The sequence below is a fragment of the Somniosus microcephalus genome, unplaced genomic scaffold (assembly GCF_052327205.1).
Source record: "Somniosus microcephalus isolate GS21.2 unplaced genomic scaffold, FLI_Smic_1.0 unresolved_chr4, whole genome shotgun sequence".
Lineage (NCBI taxonomy): Eukaryota > Metazoa > Chordata > Chondrichthyes > Squaliformes > Somniosidae > Somniosus > Somniosus microcephalus.
The window spans coordinates 9224669-9242546 of NW_028225182.1; the positions used below are offsets into that span (position 1 = coordinate 9224669).

Consider the following 17878-nt stretch of genomic DNA (forward strand, 5'->3'; position numbering starts at 1 on the left):
AGAAATGTCTCCTCATCTGAGTCTCAAATGGCCGGCCCCTTATCCTGAGACTCTGCCTCCTAGTTCGAGACTCTCCAGCCAGGGGAAACAACCTCTCATCTTCTACCGTTTCAAGCCCTCCAAGAAAATTGTACCTTTCAATGACAACACATCTCGTACTTCTGAACTCCAGAGATTATAGGCCCAATCTACTCAATCTCTCCTCATAGGACAATCCAATCATCATTGAAAACAATCAGGTTTGATTCCCAGTCAGGGATTTCAGTTCTGACAAAGACCATTGAAGTCTGTGAGAATCTTATTAATTGTATTAAAACCAACAAAAATGTGTGTTGCACACTGAAGGAAATTGTAACATGTTTGCCGGGTGACAGTCAAACTTAAATAACTTTCTTCATAGATTCATAGATTTATAGCCAAAGGCGACGGCTTTATCCGGCGTTTCCGTAGTGTAGTGGTTATCACGTTCGCCTAACACGCGCAAAGTCCCCGGTTCGAAACCGGGCGGCAACATTTTGTAAATCATGTTCATTTATGTCATAGAAAAATGGATCAATTCGCATTTGTTATGCAATGTAACAAAGTCCTGTTACATTTGTGTTATTCTGTACAGTTGTGCACACACACAGAACACTACGGTGTCGCTCGCTCACTTCCGTTTCCGGACCTGACCGTGCAGACAGCCCCTCTCAAAGCTGCACATTCCGGCTGCTTTCAGTTGAATTGTGAAAGATTATTCAAGGATCCTGCAGCTTTACCTCGGTTCACAACAGCAGATCTAAGCCGCGTTTCTGCAAAATACAAACCATGTTTTCCAGAATTCCAAGGTGTATACGGAACTCAAACATTAAACTTCCCTTCATTAACCACAGGGGTTCAGGTAATTTTCTATGCTTCTATAACAAGTTATTAAAGTTTGACTGTCATCCGGTATACATGTTAGCAATTCCTGCAGTGTGCAAAAAAATGTTGTGGGTTGATTAATGATATTAGAAACAATTATGAAGTGTCTCACGGACTTCAATGATTCCTTAATACCGTTAGTTGACTAAAAGCTATCAATCGCAGGTTAAAATGAGCAATTCATGATGCATCTTTGAAAGAGCTATCCAATCAGTCCCACTCCGCTGCTCTTCCCCCATAGCCCTGCTGACACTCCTGCCAGTGGAAATTGTTTCCCCCATAATTTTGATCACCTCTATTAAATCTCCCCTGAACAGTGTTTAATGGAGTTCAACGCGGGCAAGTATCAGATCATCCACTTGGGGCCGAGCAAAAATCGGTCAGTGTGTGGTCTGAAAACATCATGTGAGAGAATAGGTTTTTTCTGTGAAGTAGCCGGTCCCGTTAAATTTTACAAATGTTGCCCCAGATCGCTGCTCTCTCAAGCAATGTACATTTTAAACCATTCTCCTAAAATGCAATGTGTAAAATGAGATATGAGTTATCAGTTCAGGTGAGGCAAAGAGCAAAATAAATGAATGAAGTTTCGACTGTCCCTCAGGAACCATATCATCCTGTCTTTCATTCTGCAAAATAAAGTTACCGGTTAATTAATGGTGATTAAAGCAGTTCTTATTTATTCACATTAGATGCATGTAATTAATTTAATAAAATTACATCGCATTCATGAATAAGAAACGGTGATATCAAAATGTCTTCTCTAACCGGGAATCGAACCCAGCTCGCGATACTGATAGGAATACGTTTTTGAATCATTTAATGGTGCCTCAAAAAATATCACACTGCTAAATTAAAATCACTGCTTTAATGTGTTTCGGTGTTGAAGGGGATTGAAAAAAGCCCAGACTGCGCCCGCGGTGAGACATAGTTCGAACTTACAAAGAAGTTGGTGCTGTGAAGTAACAGCTGGGCGAAAGCTGACACCGATTGAAGGACGAGAAACCGCTCAATATAAAGGATGAGCTCACAAACGTTAATTTCTGTATTCTGTGTAAAAGGACTCCCAAATCCTTGAATATAGTCAATGACTGAGCATCCACTGCCCTCTGAGGTTGAGAATTGCAAAGATTCACAAGCCTCTGAGTGAAGAAATGTCTCCTCATCTGAGTCTCAAATGGCCGGCCCCTTATCCTGAGACTCTGCCTCCTAGTTCGAGACTCTCCAGCCAGCGGAAACAACCTCTCATCTTCTACCATTTCAACCCCACCAACAAAATTGTACCTTTCAATGACAACACATCTCGTACTTCTGAACTCCAGAGATTATAGGCCCAATCGACTCAATCTCTCCTTATAGGACAATCCAATCATCATTGAAAACAATCAGGTTTTATTCCCAGTCAGGGATTTCAGTTTTGACAAAGACAATTGAAGTCTGTGAGAATCTTATTAATTGTATTAAAACCAACAAAAATGTGTGTTGCACACTGAAGGAAATTGTAACATGTTTGCTGGGTGACAGTCAAACTTTAATAACTTTCCTCATAGATTCATAGATTTATAGCCAAAGGCGACTGTTTTATCCAGCGTTTCCGTAGTGTAGTGGTTATCACGTTCGCCTAACACGCGAAAAGTCCCCGGTTCGAAACCGGCGGCAACATTTTGTAAATCATGTTCATTTATGTCGTAGAAAAATGGATCAATTCGCATTTGTTATGCAATGTAACAAAGTCCTGCTACATTTGTGTTATTCTGTACAGTTGTGCACACACACAGAACACTACGGTTTCGCTCGCTCACTTCCATTTCCAGCCCTGACCGTGCAGACAGCCCCTCTCAAAGTTGCACATTCCGGCTGCTTTCAGTTGAATTGTGAAAGATTATTCAAGGATGCTGCAGCTTTACCTCAGTTCACAACAGCAGATCTAAGCCGCGTTTCTGCAAACTACAAACCATTTTTTCCAGAATTCCAAGGTGTATACGGAACTCAAACATTAAAATTCCCTTCATTAACCACAGGGGTTCAGGCAATTTTCTATGATTCAATAAAACGTTATTGAAGTTTGACTGTCATCCGGTATACATGGTAGCAATTCCTGCAGTGTGCAACAAAATGTTGTGTGTTGATTATTGTTAATAGAAACAATTATGAAGTGTCTCACAGACTTCAATGATCTCTTAATACCGTTGGTTAACTAAAATCTATCAATCGCAGGTTAAAATGAGGAATTCATATTGCATCTTTGAAAGAGCTATCCAATCAGTCCCACTCCGCTGCTCTTCCCCCATAGCCCTGCTGACACTCCTGCCAGTGGAAACTGTTTCCCCCTTAATTTTGATCACCTCTATTAAATCTCCCCTGACCAGTGATTAATGGAGTTCAACGCGGGCAGGTGTCAGATCATCCACTTGGGGCCTAGCAAATATCAGTCAGTGTGTGGTCTGAAAACATCATGTGAGAGAATAGGTTTTTTCTGTGAAATAGCCGGTCCCGTTAAATTTTACAAATGTTGCCCCAGATCGCTGCTCTCGCAAGCAATGAAAATTTTAAACCATTCTCCTGAAATGCAATGTGTTAAATGAGATATGGTCTAACAGTTCAGGAGATGCAAAAAGCAAAATAAATGAATGAAGTTTCGACTGTCCCTCAGTAACCATATTATCATGTCTTTCAGTCTGCAAAATAAAGTTACCGGTTAATTAATGGTGATTAAAGCAGTTCTTATTTATTCACATTAGATGCATGTAATTAATTTAATAAAATTACATCGCATTCATGAATAAGAAACGGTGATATCAAAATTTCTTCCCTAACCGTGAATCGAACCCAGCTCGCAACACTGATAGGAATAAGTTATTGAATCTTTTAACGGTGCCTCGAAAAATGTCACACTGCTAAATTAAAATCACTGCTATAATGTGTTTCGGTGTTGAAGAGGATTGAAAAAAGCCCGGACTGCGCCCGCGGTGAGACAGAGTTCGAACTTACAAAGAAGTTGGTGCTGTGAAGTAATCGCTGAGCGAAAGCTGACACCGATTCAAGGACGAGAAACCACTCAATATAAAGGATGAGCTCACAAACGTTAACTTTCTGTATTCTGTGTAAAAGGACTCTCAATGCCTTGAATATACTCAATGACTGAGCATCCACTGCCCTCTGAGGTTGAGAATTGCAAAGTTTCACAAGCATCTGAGTGAAGAAATGTCTCCTCATCTGAGTCTCAAATGGCCGGCCCCTTATCCTGAGACTCTGCCCCGGAGTTCTGGACTCTCCAGCCAGGGGAAACAGCCTCTCAGCTTCTACCCTATCAAGCCCTCCAAGAAAATTGTTCCTTTCAATGAGAACACCTCTCGTTCTTCTGAACTCCAGAGTTTATAGGCCCAATCTACTCAATCTCTCCTCAGAGGACCTCCTATAATCATTGAAAACAATCAGGTTTGATTCCCTGTCAGGGATTTGAGTTCTGACAAAGACAATTGAAGTCTGTGAGAATCTTAATAATTGTATTAAAACCAACAAAAATATGTGTTGCACACTGAAGGAAATTGTAACATGTTTGCTGGGTGGCAGTCAAACTTTAAATACTTTCTTCATAGATTCATAGATTTATGGCAAAAGGCGACTATTTTACCTAGCGTTTCCGTAGTTTAGTGGTTATCACGTTCGCCTAACAGGCAACAAAAGTCCCCAGTTCGAAACCAAGCGAAAACATTTTGTAAATCATGTTTATTTAAATCGTAGAAAAATGGATCAATTCGCACTTGTTATGCAATAAAGCAAAGTCCTGTTCCATTTGTGTTATTCTGTACAGTTCAGAACACTACGGTGTCGCTCGCTCACTTCGGTTTCCAGCCCTGACGGTGCAGACAGCCCCTCTCAAAGCTGCACATTCCGGCTGCTTTCAGTTGAATTCTGAAAGATTATTCAAGGATCCTGCAGCTTTACCTCGGTTCACAACAGCAGATCTAAGCCGCGTTTCTGCAAAATACAAACCATGTTTTCCAGAATTCCAAGGTGTATACGGAACTCAACCATTAAAATTCCCTTCATTAACCACAGTGGTTCAGGCAATTTTCTATGATTCTATAAAAAGTTATTGAAGTTTGACTGTCATCCGGTATACATGTTAGCAATTCCTGCAGTGTGCAGCAAAATGTTGTGGGTTGATTACTGATAATAGAAACAATTATGAAGTGTCTCACAGACTTCAATGATCCCTTAATACCGTTGGTTAACAAAAAACTTTCAATCGCAGATTAAAACGAGCAATTCATGTTGCATCTTTGAAAGAGCTATCCAATCAGTCCCACTCCGCTGCTCTTCCCCAATAGCCCTGCTGACACTCCTGCCAGTGGAAACTGTTTCCCCCTTAATTTTGATCACCTTTACTTAATCTCCCCTGACCCGTGATTCATGGAGTTCAACGCGGGCAAGTGTCAGATCATCCACTTGGGGCCTAGCAAATATCAGTCAGTGTGTGGTCTGAAAACATCATGTGAGAGAATAGGTTTTTTCTGTGAAATAGCCGGTCCCGTTAAATTTTACAAATGTTGCCACAGATCGCTGCTCTCTCAAACAATGAACATGTTAAACCATTCTCCTGAAATGCAATGTGTAAAATGAGATATGGATTAACAGTTCAGGAGATGCAAAGAGCAAAATAAATGAATGAAGTTTCGACTGTCCCTCAGTAACCATATTATCATGTCTTTCATTCTGCAAAATAAAGTTACCGGTTAATTAATGGTGATTATAGCAGTTCTTATTTATTCACATTAAATGCATGTAATTAATTTAATAAAATTACATCGCATTCATGAATAAGAAACGGCGATATCAAAATTTCTTCCCTAACCGGGAATCGAACCTAGCTCACAACACTGACAGGAATAAGTTATATGAATAATTTAATGGTGCCTCGAAGAATATCACACTGCTAAATTAAAATCACTGTTGTAATGTGTTTCGGTGTTGAAAGGGATTGAAAAAAGCCCAGAATGCGCCCGCGGTGACACAGAGTTCGAACTTACAAAGAAGTTGATGCTGCGAAGTAACCGCTGAGCGAAAGCTGACTCCGATTGAAGGACGAGAAAGCGCTCAATATAAAGGATGAGCTCAGAAACGTTAACTTTCTGCATTCTGTGTAAAAGGACTCTCAAATCCTTGAATATACTCAATGACTGCGCAGCAACTGCCCTCTGAGGTTGAGAATTGCAAAAATTCACAAGCCTCTGAGTGAAGAAATGTCTCCTCATCTGACTCTCAAATGGCCGGCCCCTTATCCTGAGACTCTGCCCCCTAGTTCTAGATTCTCCAGCCAGGGGAAACAACCTCTCAGCTTCTACCCTTTAAAGCCCTCCATGAAAATTGTACCTTTCAATGAGAACTCCTCTCGTTCTTCTGAACTCCAGAGTTTTTCGGCCCAATCTACTCAATCTCTCCTCATAGGACAATCCTATCATCATTGAAAACAATCAGGTCTGATTCCCAGTCAGGGACTTCAGTTTTGACAAAGACCATTGAAGTTTGTGAGAATCTTAATAATTGTATTAAAACCAACAATAATGTGTGTTGCACACTGAAAGAAATTGTAACATGTTTGCTGGGTGACAGTCAAACTTTAATAACTTTCTTCATAGATTCATGGATTTATAGCAAAAGGCGGCTGTTTCACACAGGGTTTCTGCAGTGTAGTGGTTATCACGTTCGCCTAACACGCGAAACGGCCCCGCTTCGGAACCGGGCGGGAACATTTTGTAAATCACGTTCATTTAAATCGTAGAAAAATGGATCCATTCGCATTTGTTATGCAATGTAACAAAGTCCTGTTACATTTGTGTTGTTCTGTACAGTTGTGCACACACACAGAACACTCCGGTGCCGCTCGCTCACTTCCGCTTCCAGCCCTGACCGTGCAGACAGCCCCTCTCAAAGCTGCACATTCCGGCTGCATTCAGTTGAATTGTGAATGATTATTCAAGGATCCTGCAGCTTTACCTCGGTTCACAACAGCAGATATATGCCGCGTTTCTGCAAACTACAAACCATGTTTTCCAGAATTCCAAGGTGTATACGGAACTCAACCATTAAAATTCCCTTCATTAACCACAGGGGTTCAGGCAATTTTCTATGATTCTATAAAAAGTTATTAAAATTTGACTGCCATCCGGTATACATGTTAGCAATTCCTGCAGTGTGCAACAAAATGTTTTGGGTTGATTATTGATCATAGAAACAATTATGAAGTGTCTCACAGACTTCAATGATCCCTTAATACCGTTGGTTAACTAAAATCGATCAATCGCAGGTTAAAATGAGGAATTCATTTTGCATCTTTGAAAGAGCTATCCAATCAGTCCCACTCCGCTGCTCTTCCCCCATAGCCCTGCTGACACTCCTGCCAGTGGAAACTGTTTCCCCCTTAATTTTGATCACCTCTAATAAATCTCCCCTGACCAGTGATTAATGGAGTTGAACGCGGGCAAGTATCAGATCATCCACTTGGGGCCGAGCAAAGATCGGTCAGTGTGTGGTCTGAAAACATCATGTGAGAGAATAGGTTTTTTCTGTGAAATAGTGGGTCCCGTTAAATTTTACAAATGTTGCTCCAGATCGCTGCTCTCTCAAGCAATGAACATTTTGAACCATTCTCCTAAAATGCAATGTGTTAAATGAGATATGGGTTAACAGTTCAGGAGATGCAAAGAGCAAAATAAATGAATGAAGTTTCGACTGTCCCTCAGTAACCATATTATCATGTCTTTCATTCTGCAAAATAAAGTTACCGGTTAATTAATGGTGATTAAAGCAGTTCTTATTTATTCACATTAGATGCATGTAATTAATTTCATAAAATTACATCGCATTCATGAATAAGAAATTGTGATATCAAAATATTTCTTCCCTAACCGGGAATCGAACCCTGCTCACAACACTGATAGGAATAAATTATTGAATCATTTAATGGTGCCTCGAAAAGTGTCACACTGCAAAATTAAAATCACTGCTATAATGTGTTTCGGTGTTGAAGGGGATTGAAAAAAGCCCAGACTGCGCCCGCGATGAGACAGAGTTCGAAATTACAAAGAAGTTGGTGCTGCGAAGTAACCGCTGAGCGAAAGCTGACACCGATTGAAGGACGAGAAACCGCTCAATATAAAGGATGAGCTCACAAACGTTAATTTCTGTATTCTGTGTAAAAGGACTCCCAAATTCTTGAATAAAGTCAATGACTGAGCATCCACTGCCCTCTGAGGTTGAGAATTGCAAAGATTCGCAAGCCTCTGAGTGAAGAAATGTCTCCTCATCTGAGTCTCAAATGGCCGGCCCCTTATCCTGAGACTCTGCCTCCTAGTTCGAGACTCTCCAGCCAGGGGAAACAACCTCTCATCTTCTACCGTTTCAAGCCCTCCAAGAAAATTGTACCTTTCAATGACAACACATCTCGTACTTCTGAACTCCAGAGATTATAGGCCCAATCTACTCAATCTCTCCTCATAGGACAATCCAATCATCATTGAAAACAATCAGGTTTGATTCCCAGTCAGGGATTTCAGTTCTGACAAAGACCATTGAAGTCTGTGAGAATCTTATTAATTGTATTAAAACCAACAAAAATGTGTGTTGCACACTGAAGGAAATTGTAACATGTTTGCCGGGTGACAGTCAAACTTAAATAACTTTCTTCATAGATTCATAGATTTATAGCCAAAGGCGACGGCTTTATCCGGCGTTTCCGTAGTGTAGTGGTTATCACGTTCGCCTAACACGCGCAAAGTCCCCGGTTCGAAACCGGGCGGCAACATTTTGTAAATCATGTTCATTTATGTCATAGAAAAATGGATCAATTCGCATTTGTTATGCAATGTAACAAAGTCCTGTTACATTTGTGTTATTCTGTACAGTTGTGCACACACACAGAACACTACGGTGTCGCTCGCTCACTTCCGTTTCCGGACCTGACCGTGCAGACAGCCCCTCTCAAAGCTGCACATTCCGGCTGCTTTCAGTTGAATTGTGAAAGATTATTCAAGGATCCTGCAGCTTTACCTCGGTTCACAACAGCAGATCTAAGCCGCGTTTCTGCAAAATACAAACCATGTTTTCCAGAATTCCAAGGTGTATACGGAACTCAAACATTAAACTTCCCTTCATTAACCACAGGGGTTCAGGTAATTTTCTATGCTTCTATAACAAGTTATTAAAGTTTGACTGTCATCCGGTATACATGTTAGCAATTCCTGCAGTGTGCAAAAAAATGTTGTGGGTTGATTAATGATATTAGAAACAATTATGAAGTGTCTCACGGACTTCAATGATTCCTTAATACCGTTAGTTGACTAAAAGCTATCAATCGCAGGTTAAAATGAGCAATTCATGATGCATCTTTGAAAGAGCTATCCAATCAGTCCCACTCCGCTGCTCTTCCCCCATAGCCCTGCTGACACTCCTGCCAGTGGAAATTGTTTCCCCCATAATTTTGATCACCTCTATTAAATCTCCCCTGAACAGTGTTTAATGGAGTTCAACGCGGGCAAGTATCAGATCATCCACTTGGGGCCGAGCAAAAATCGGTCAGTGTGTGGTCTGAAAACATCATGTGAGAGAATAGGTTTTTTCTGTGAAGTAGCCGGTCCCGTTAAATTTTACAAATGTTGCCCCAGATCGCTGCTCTCTCAAGCAATGTACATTTTAAACCATTCTCCTAAAATGCAATGTGTAAAATGAGATATGAGTTATCAGTTCAGGTGAGGCAAAGAGCAAAATAAATGAATGAAGTTTCGACTGTCCCTCAGGAACCATATCATCCTGTCTTTCATTCTGCAAAATAAAGTTACCGGTTAATTAATGGTGATTAAAGCAGTTCTTATTTATTCACATTAGATGCATGTAATTAATTTAATAAAATTACATCGCATTCATGAATAAGAAACGGTGATATCAAAATGTCTTCTCTAACCGGGAATCGAACCCAGCTCGCGATACTGATAGGAATACGTTTTTGAATCATTTAATGGTGCCTCAAAAAATATCACACTGCTAAATTAAAATCACTGCTTTAATGTGTTTCGGTGTTGAAGGGGATTGAAAAAAGCCCAGACTGCGCCCGCGGTGAGACATAGTTCGAACTTACAAAGAAGTTGGTGCTGTGAAGTAACAGCTGGGCGAAAGCTGACACCGATTGAAGGACGAGAAACCGCTCAATATAAAGGATGAGCTCACAAACGTTAATTTCTGTATTCTGTGTAAAAGGACTCCCAAATCCTTGAATATAGTCAATGACTGAGCATCCACTGCCCTCTGAGGTTGAGAATTGCAAAGATTCACAAGCCTCTGAGTGAAGAAATGTCTCCTCATCTGAGTCTCAAATGGCCGGCCCCTTATCCTGAGACTCTGCCTCCTAGTTCGAGACTCTCCAGCCAGCGGAAACAACCTCTCATCTTCTACCATTTCAACCCCACCAACAAAATTGTACCTTTCAATGACAACACATCTCGTACTTCTGAACTCCAGAGATTATAGCCCCAATCGACTCAATCTCTCCTTATAGGACAATCCAATCATCATTGAAAACAATCAGGTTTTATTCCCAGTCAGGGATTTCAGTTTTGACAAAGACAATTGAAGTCTGTGAGAATCTTATTAATTGTATTAAAACCAACAAAAATGTGTGTTGCACACTGAAGGAAATTGTAACATGTTTGCTGGGTGACAGTCAAACTTTAATAACTTTCCTCATAGATTCATAGATTTATAGCCAAAGGCGACTATTTCATCCAGCGTTTCCGTAGTGTAGTGGTTATCACGTTCGCCTAACACGCGAAAAGTCCCCGGTTCGAAACCGGCGGCAACATTTTGTAAATCATGTTCATTTATGTCGTAGAAAAATGGATCAATTCGCATTTGTTATGCAATGTAACAAAGTCCTGCTACATTTGTGTTATTCTGTACAGTTGTGCACACACACAGAACACTACGGTTTCGCTCGCTCACTTCCATTTCCAGCCCTGACCGTGCAGACAGCCCCTCTCAAAGTTGCACATTCCGGCTGCTTTCAGTTGAATTGTGAAAGATTATTCAAGGATGCTGCAGCTTTACCTCAGTTCACAACAGCAGATCTAAGCCGCGTTTCTGCAAACTACAAACCATTTTTTCCAGAATTCCAAGGTGTATACGGAACTCAAACATTAAAATTCCCTTCATTAACCACAGGGGTTCAGGCAATTTTCTATGATTCAATAAAACGTTATTGAAGTTTGACTGTCATCCGGTATACATGGTAGCAATTCCTGCAGTGTGCAACAAAATGTTGTGTGTTGATTATTGTTAATAGAAACAATTATGAAGTGTCTCACAGACTTCAATGATCTCTTAATACCGTTGGTTAACTAAAATCTATCAATCGCAGGTTAAAATGAGGAATTCATATTGCATCTTTGAAAGAGCTATCCAATCAGTCCCACTCCGCTGCTCTTCCCCCATAGCCCTGCTGACACTCCTGCCAGTGGAAACTGTTTCCCCCTTAATTTTGATCACCTCTATTAAATCTCCCCTGACCAGTGATTAATGGAGTTCAACGCGGGCAGGTGTCAGATCATCCACTTGGGGCCTAGCAAATATCAGTCAGTGTGTGGTCTGAAAACATCATGTGAGAGAATAGGTTTTTTCTGTGAAATAGCCGGTCCCGTTAAATTTTACAAATGTTGCCCCAGATCGCTGCTCTCGCAAGCAATGAAAATTTTAAACCATTCTCCTGAAATGCAATGTGTTAAATGAGATATGGTCTAACAGTTCAGGAGATGCAAAAAGCAAAATAAATGAATGAAGTTTCGACTGTCCCTCAGTAACCATATTATCATGTCTTTCAGTCTGCAAAATAAAGTTACCGGTTAATTAATGGTGATTAAAGCAGTTCTTATTTATTCACATTAGATGCATGTAATTAATTTAATAAAATTACATCGCATTCATGAATAAGAAACGGTGATATCAAAATTTCTTCCCTAACCGTGAATCGAACCCAGCTCGCAACACTGATAGGAATAAGTTATTGAATCTTTTAACGGTGCCTCGAAAAATGTCACACTGCTAAATTAAAATCACTGCTATAATGTGTTTCGGTGTTGAAGAGGATTGAAAAAAGCCCGGACTGCGCCCGCGGTGAGACAGAGTTCGAACTTACAAAGAAGTTGGTGCTGTGAAGTAATCGCTGAGCGAAAGCTGACACCGATTCAAGGACGAGAAACCACTCAATATAAAGGATGAGCTCACAAACGTTAACTTTCTGTATTCTGTGTAAAAGGACTCTCAATGCCTTGAATATACTCAATGACTGAGCATCCACTGCCCTCTGAGGTTGAGAATTGCAAAGTTTCACAAGCATCTGAGTGAAGAAATGTCTCCTCATCTGAGTCTCAAATGGCCGGCCCCTTATCCTGAGACTCTGCCCCGGAGTTCTGGACTCTCCAGCCAGGGGAAACAGCCTCTCAGCTTCTACCCTATCAAGCCCTCCAAGAAAATTGTTCCTTTCAATGAGAACACCTCTCGTTCTTCTGAACTCCAGAGTTTATAGGCCCAATCTACTCAATCTCTCCTCAGAGGACCTCCTATAATCATTGAAAACAATCAGGTTTGATTCCCTGTCAGGGATTTGAGTTCTGACAAAGACAATTGAAGTCTGTGAGAATCTTAATAATTGTATTAAAACCAACAAAAATATGTGTTGCACACTGAAGGAAATTGTAACATGTTTGCTGGGTGGCAGTCAAACTTTAAATACTTTCTTCATAGATTCATAGATTTATGGCAAAAGGCGACTATTTTACCTAGCGTTTCCGTAGTTTAGTGGTTATCACGTTCGCCTAACAGGCAACAAAAGTCCCCAGTTCGAAACCAAGCGAAAACATTTTGTAAATCATGTTTATTTAAATCGTAGAAAAATGGATCAATTCGCACTTGTTATGCAATAAAGCAAAGTCCTGTTCCATTTGTGTTATTCTGTACAGTTCAGAACACTACGGTGTCGCTCGCTCACTTCGGTTTCCAGCCCTGACGGTGCAGACAGCCCCTCTCAAAGCTGCACATTCCGGCTGCTTTCAGTTGAATTCTGAAAGATTATTCAAGGATCCTGCAGCTTTACCTCGGTTCACAACAGCAGATCTAAGCCGCGTTTCTGCAAAATACAAACCATGTTTTCCAGAATTCCAAGGTGTATACGGAACTCAACCATTAAAATTCCCTTCATTAACCACAGTGGTTCAGGCAATTTTCTATGATTCTATAAAAAGTTATTGAAGTTTGACTGTCATCCGGTATACATGTTAGCAATTCCTGCAGTGTGCAGCAAAATGTTGTGGGTTGATTACTGATAATAGAAACAATTATGAAGTGTCTCACAGACTTCAATGATCCCTTAATACCGTTGGTTAACAAAAAACTTTCAATCGCAGATTAAAACGAGCAATTCATGTTGCATCTTTGAAAGAGCTATCCAATCAGTCCCACTCCGCTGCTCTTCCCAATAGCCCTGCTGACACTCCTGCCAGTGGAAACTGTTTCCCCCTTAATTTTGATCACCTTTACTTAATCTCCCCTGACCCGTGATTCATGGAGTTCAACGCGGGCAAGTGTCAGATCATCCACTTGGGGCCTAGCAAATATCAGTCAGTGTGTGGTCTGAAAACATCATGTGAGAGAATAGGTTTTTTCTGTGAAATAGCCGGTCCCGTTAAATTTTACAAATGTTGCCACAGATCGCTGCTCTCTCAAACAATGAACATGTTAAACCATTCTCCTGAAATGCAATGTGTAAAATGAGATATGGATTAACAGTTCAGGAGATGCAAAGAGCAAAATAAATGAATGAAGTTTCGACTGTCCCTCAGTAACCATATTATCATGTCTTTCATTCTGCAAAATAAAGTTACCGGTTAATTAATGGTGATTATAGCAGTTCTTATTTATTCACATTAAATGCATGTAATTAATTTAATAAAATTACATCGCATTCATGAATAAGAAACGGCGATATCAAAATTTCTTCCCTAACCGGGAATCGAACCTAGCTCACAACACTGACAGGAATAAGTTATATGAATAATTTAATGGTGCCTCGAAGAATATCACACTGCTAAATTAAAATCACTGTTGTAATGTGTTTCGGTGTTGAAAGGGATTGAAAAAAGCCCAGAATGCGCCCGCGGTGACACAGAGTTCGAACTTACAAAGAAGTTGATGCTGCGAAGTAACCGCTGAGCGAAAGCTGACTCCGATTGAAGGACGAGAAAGCGCTCAATATAAAGGATGAGCTCAGAAACGTTAACTTTCTGCATTCTGTGTAAAAGGACTCTCAAATCCTTGAATATACTCAATGACTGCGCAGCAACTGCCCTCTGAGGTTGAGAATTGCAAAAATTCACAAGCCTCTGAGTGAAGAAATGTCTCCTCATCTGACTCTCAAATGGCCGGCCCCTTATCCTGAGACTCTGCCCCCTAGTTCTAGATTCTCCAGCCAGGGGAAACAACCTCTCAGCTTCTACCCTTTAAAGCCCTCCATGAAAATTGTACCTTTCAATGAGAACTCCTCTCGTTCTTCTGAACTCCAGAGTTTTTCGGCCCAATCTACTCAATCTCTCCTCATAGGACAATCCTATCATCATTGAAAACAATCAGGTCTGATTCCCAGTCAGGGACTTCAGTTTTGACAAAGACCATTGAAGTTTGTGAGAATCTTAATAATTGTATTAAAACCAACAATAATGTGTGTTGCACACTGAAAGAAATTGTAACATGTTTGCTGGGTGACAGTCAAACTTTAATAACTTTCTTCATAGATTCATGGATTTATAGCAAAAGGCGGCTGTTTCACACAGGGTTTCTGCAGTGTAGTGGTTATCACGTTCGCCTAACACGCGAAACGGCCCCGCTTCGGAACCGGGCGGGAACATTTTGTAAATCACGTTCATTTAAATCGTAGAAAAATGGATCCATTCGCATTTGTTATGCAATGTAACAAAGTCCTGTTACATTTGTGTTGTTCTGTACAGTTGTGCACACACACAGAACACTCCGGTGCCGCTCGCTCACTTCCGCTTCCAGCCCTGACCGTGCAGACAGCCCCTCTCAAAGCTGCACATTCCGGCTGCATTCAGTTGAATTGTGAATGATTATTCAAGGATCCTGCAGCTTTACCTCGGTTCACAACAGCAGATATATGCCGCGTTTCTGCAAACTACAAACCATGTTTTCCAGAATTCCAAGGTGTATACGGAACTCAACCATTAAATTCCCTTCATTAACCACAGGGGTTCAGGCAATTTTCTATGATTCTATAAAAAGTTATTAAAATTTGACTGCCATCCGGTATACATGTTAGCAATTCCTGCAGTGTGCAACAAAATGTTTTGGGTTGATTATTGATCATAGAAACAATTATGAAGTGTCTCACAGACTTCAATGATCCCTTAATACCGTTGGTTAACTAAAATCGATCAATCGCAGGTTAAAATGAGGAATTCATTTTGCATCTTTGAAAGAGCTATCCAATCAGTCCACTCCGCTGCTCTTCCCCCATAGCCCTGCTGACACTCCTGCCAGTGGAAACTGTTTCCCCCTTAATTTTGATCACCTCTAATAAATCTCCCCTGACCAGTGATTAATGGAGTTGAACGCGGGCAAGTATCAGATCATCCACTTGGGCCGAGCAAAGATCGGTCAGTGTGTGGTCTGAAAACATCATGTGAGAGAATAGGTTTTTTCTGTGAAATAGTGGGTCCCGTTAAATTTTACAAATGTTGCTCCAGATCGCTGCTCTCTCAAGCAATGAACATTTTGAACCATTCTCCTAAAATGCAATGTGTTAAATGAGATATGGGTTAACAGTTCAGGAGATGCAAAGAGCAAAATAAATGAATGAAGTTTCGACTGTCCCTCAGTAACCATATTATCATGTCTTTCATTCTGCAAAATAAAGTTACCGGTTAATTAATGGTGATTAAAGCAGTTCTTATTTATTCACATTAGATGCATGTAATTAATTTCATAAAATTACATCGCATTCATGAATAAGTAATTGTGATATCAAAATATTTCTTCCCTAACCGGGAATCGAACCCTGCTCACAACACTGATAGGAATAAATTATTGAATCATTTAATGGTGCCTCGAAAAGTGTCACACTGCAAAATTAAAATCACTGCTATAATGTGTTTCGGTGTTGAAGGGGATTGAAAAAAGCCCAGACTGCGCCCGCGATGAGACAGAGTTCGAAATTACAAAGAAGTTGGTGCTGCGAAGTAACCGCTGAGCGAAAGCTGACACCGATTGAAGGACGAGAAACCGCTCAATATAAAGGATGAGCTCACAAACGTTAATTTCTGTATTCTGTGTAAAAGGACTCCCAAATTCTTGAATAAAGTCAATGACTGAGCATCCACTGCCCTCTGAGGTTGAGAATTGCAAAGATTCGCAAGCCTCTGAGTGAAGAAATGTCTCCTCATCTGAGTCTCAAATGGCCGGCCCCTTATCCTGAGACTCTGCCTCCTAGTTCGAGACTCTCCAGCCAGGGGAAACAACCTCTCATCTTCTACCGTTTCAAGCCCTCCAAGAAAATTGTACCTTTCAATGACAACACATCTCGTACTTCTGAACTCCAGAGATTATAGGCCCAATCTACTCAATCTCTCCTCATAGGACAATCCAATCATCATTGAAAACAATCAGGTTTGATTCCCAGTCAGGGATTTCAGTTCTGACAAAGACCATTGAAGTCTGTGAGAATCTTATTAATTGTATTAAAACCAACAAAAATGTGTGTTGCACACTGAAGGAAATTGTAACATGTTTGCCGGGTGACAGTCAAACTTAAATAACTTTCTTCATAGATTCATAGATTTATAGCCAAAGGCGACGGCTTTATCCGGCGTTTCCGTAGTGTAGTGGTTATCACGTTCGCCTAACACGCGCAAAGTCCCCGGTTCGAAACCGGGCGGCAACATTTTGTAAATCATGTTCATTTATGTCATAGAAAAATGGATCAATTCGCATTTGTTATGCAATGTAACAAAGTCCTGTTACATTTGTGTTATTCTGTACAGTTGTGCACACACACAGAACACTACGGTGTCGCTCGCTCACTTCCGTTTCCGGACCTGACCGTGCAGACAGCCCCTCTCAAAGCTGCACATTCCGGCTGCTTTCAGTTGAATTGTGAAAGATTATTCAAGGATCCTGCAGCTTTACCTCGGTTCACAACAGCAGATCTAAGCCGCGTTTCTGCAAAATACAAACCATGTTTTCCAGAATTCCAAGGTGTATACGGAACTCAAACATTAAACTTCCCTTCATTAACCACAGGGGTTCAGGTAATTTTCTATGCTTCTATAACAAGTTATTAAAGTTTGACTGTCATCCGGTATACATGTTAGCAATTCCTGCAGTGTGCAAAAAAATGTTGTGGGTTGATTAATGATATTAGAAACAATTATGAAGTGTCTCACGGACTTCAATGATTCCTTAATACCGTTAGTTGACTAAAAGCTATCAATCGCAGGTTAAAATGAGCAATTCATGATGCATCTTTGAAAGAGCTATCCAATCAGTCCCACTCCGCTGCTCTTCCCCCATAGCCCTGCTGACACTCCTGCCAGTGGAAATTGTTTCCCCCATAATTTTGATCACCTCTATTAAATCTCCCCTGAACAGTGTTTAATGGAGTTCAACGCGGGCAAGTATCAGATCATCCACTTGGGGCCGAGCAAAAATCGGTCAGTGTGTGGTCTGAAAACATCATGTGAGAGAATAGGTTTTTTCTGTGAAGTAGCCGGTCCCGTTAAATTTTACAAATGTTGCCCCAGATCGCTGCTCTCTCAAGCAATGTACATTTTAAACCATTCTCCTAAAATGCAATGTGTAAAATGAGATATGAGTTATCAGTTCAGGTGAGGCAAAGAGCAAAATAAATGAATGAAGTTTCGAC

The 17878-nt window shown here is 40.7% G+C and overlaps 3 non-coding genes across 3 annotated transcripts; all 3 read left to right on the forward strand.

The window, feature by feature from the left end:
* The first annotated feature begins 440 nt into the window (after nucleotides 1–440).
* trnav-aac (transfer RNA valine (anticodon AAC)) lies at nucleotides 441–513 on the forward strand. The gene has a single exon. It is a non-coding gene; the product is annotated as a tRNA-Val (tRNA).
* An 8121-nt stretch (nucleotides 514–8634) lies between these two features.
* On the forward strand, nucleotides 8635–8707 carry trnav-aac (transfer RNA valine (anticodon AAC)). The gene has a single exon. It is a non-coding gene; the product is annotated as a tRNA-Val (tRNA).
* An 8117-nt stretch (nucleotides 8708–16824) lies between these two features.
* Nucleotides 16825–16897, forward strand: trnav-aac (transfer RNA valine (anticodon AAC)). The gene has a single exon. It is a non-coding gene; the product is annotated as a tRNA-Val (tRNA).
* The last annotated feature ends 981 nt before the right edge of the window (nucleotides 16898–17878 follow it).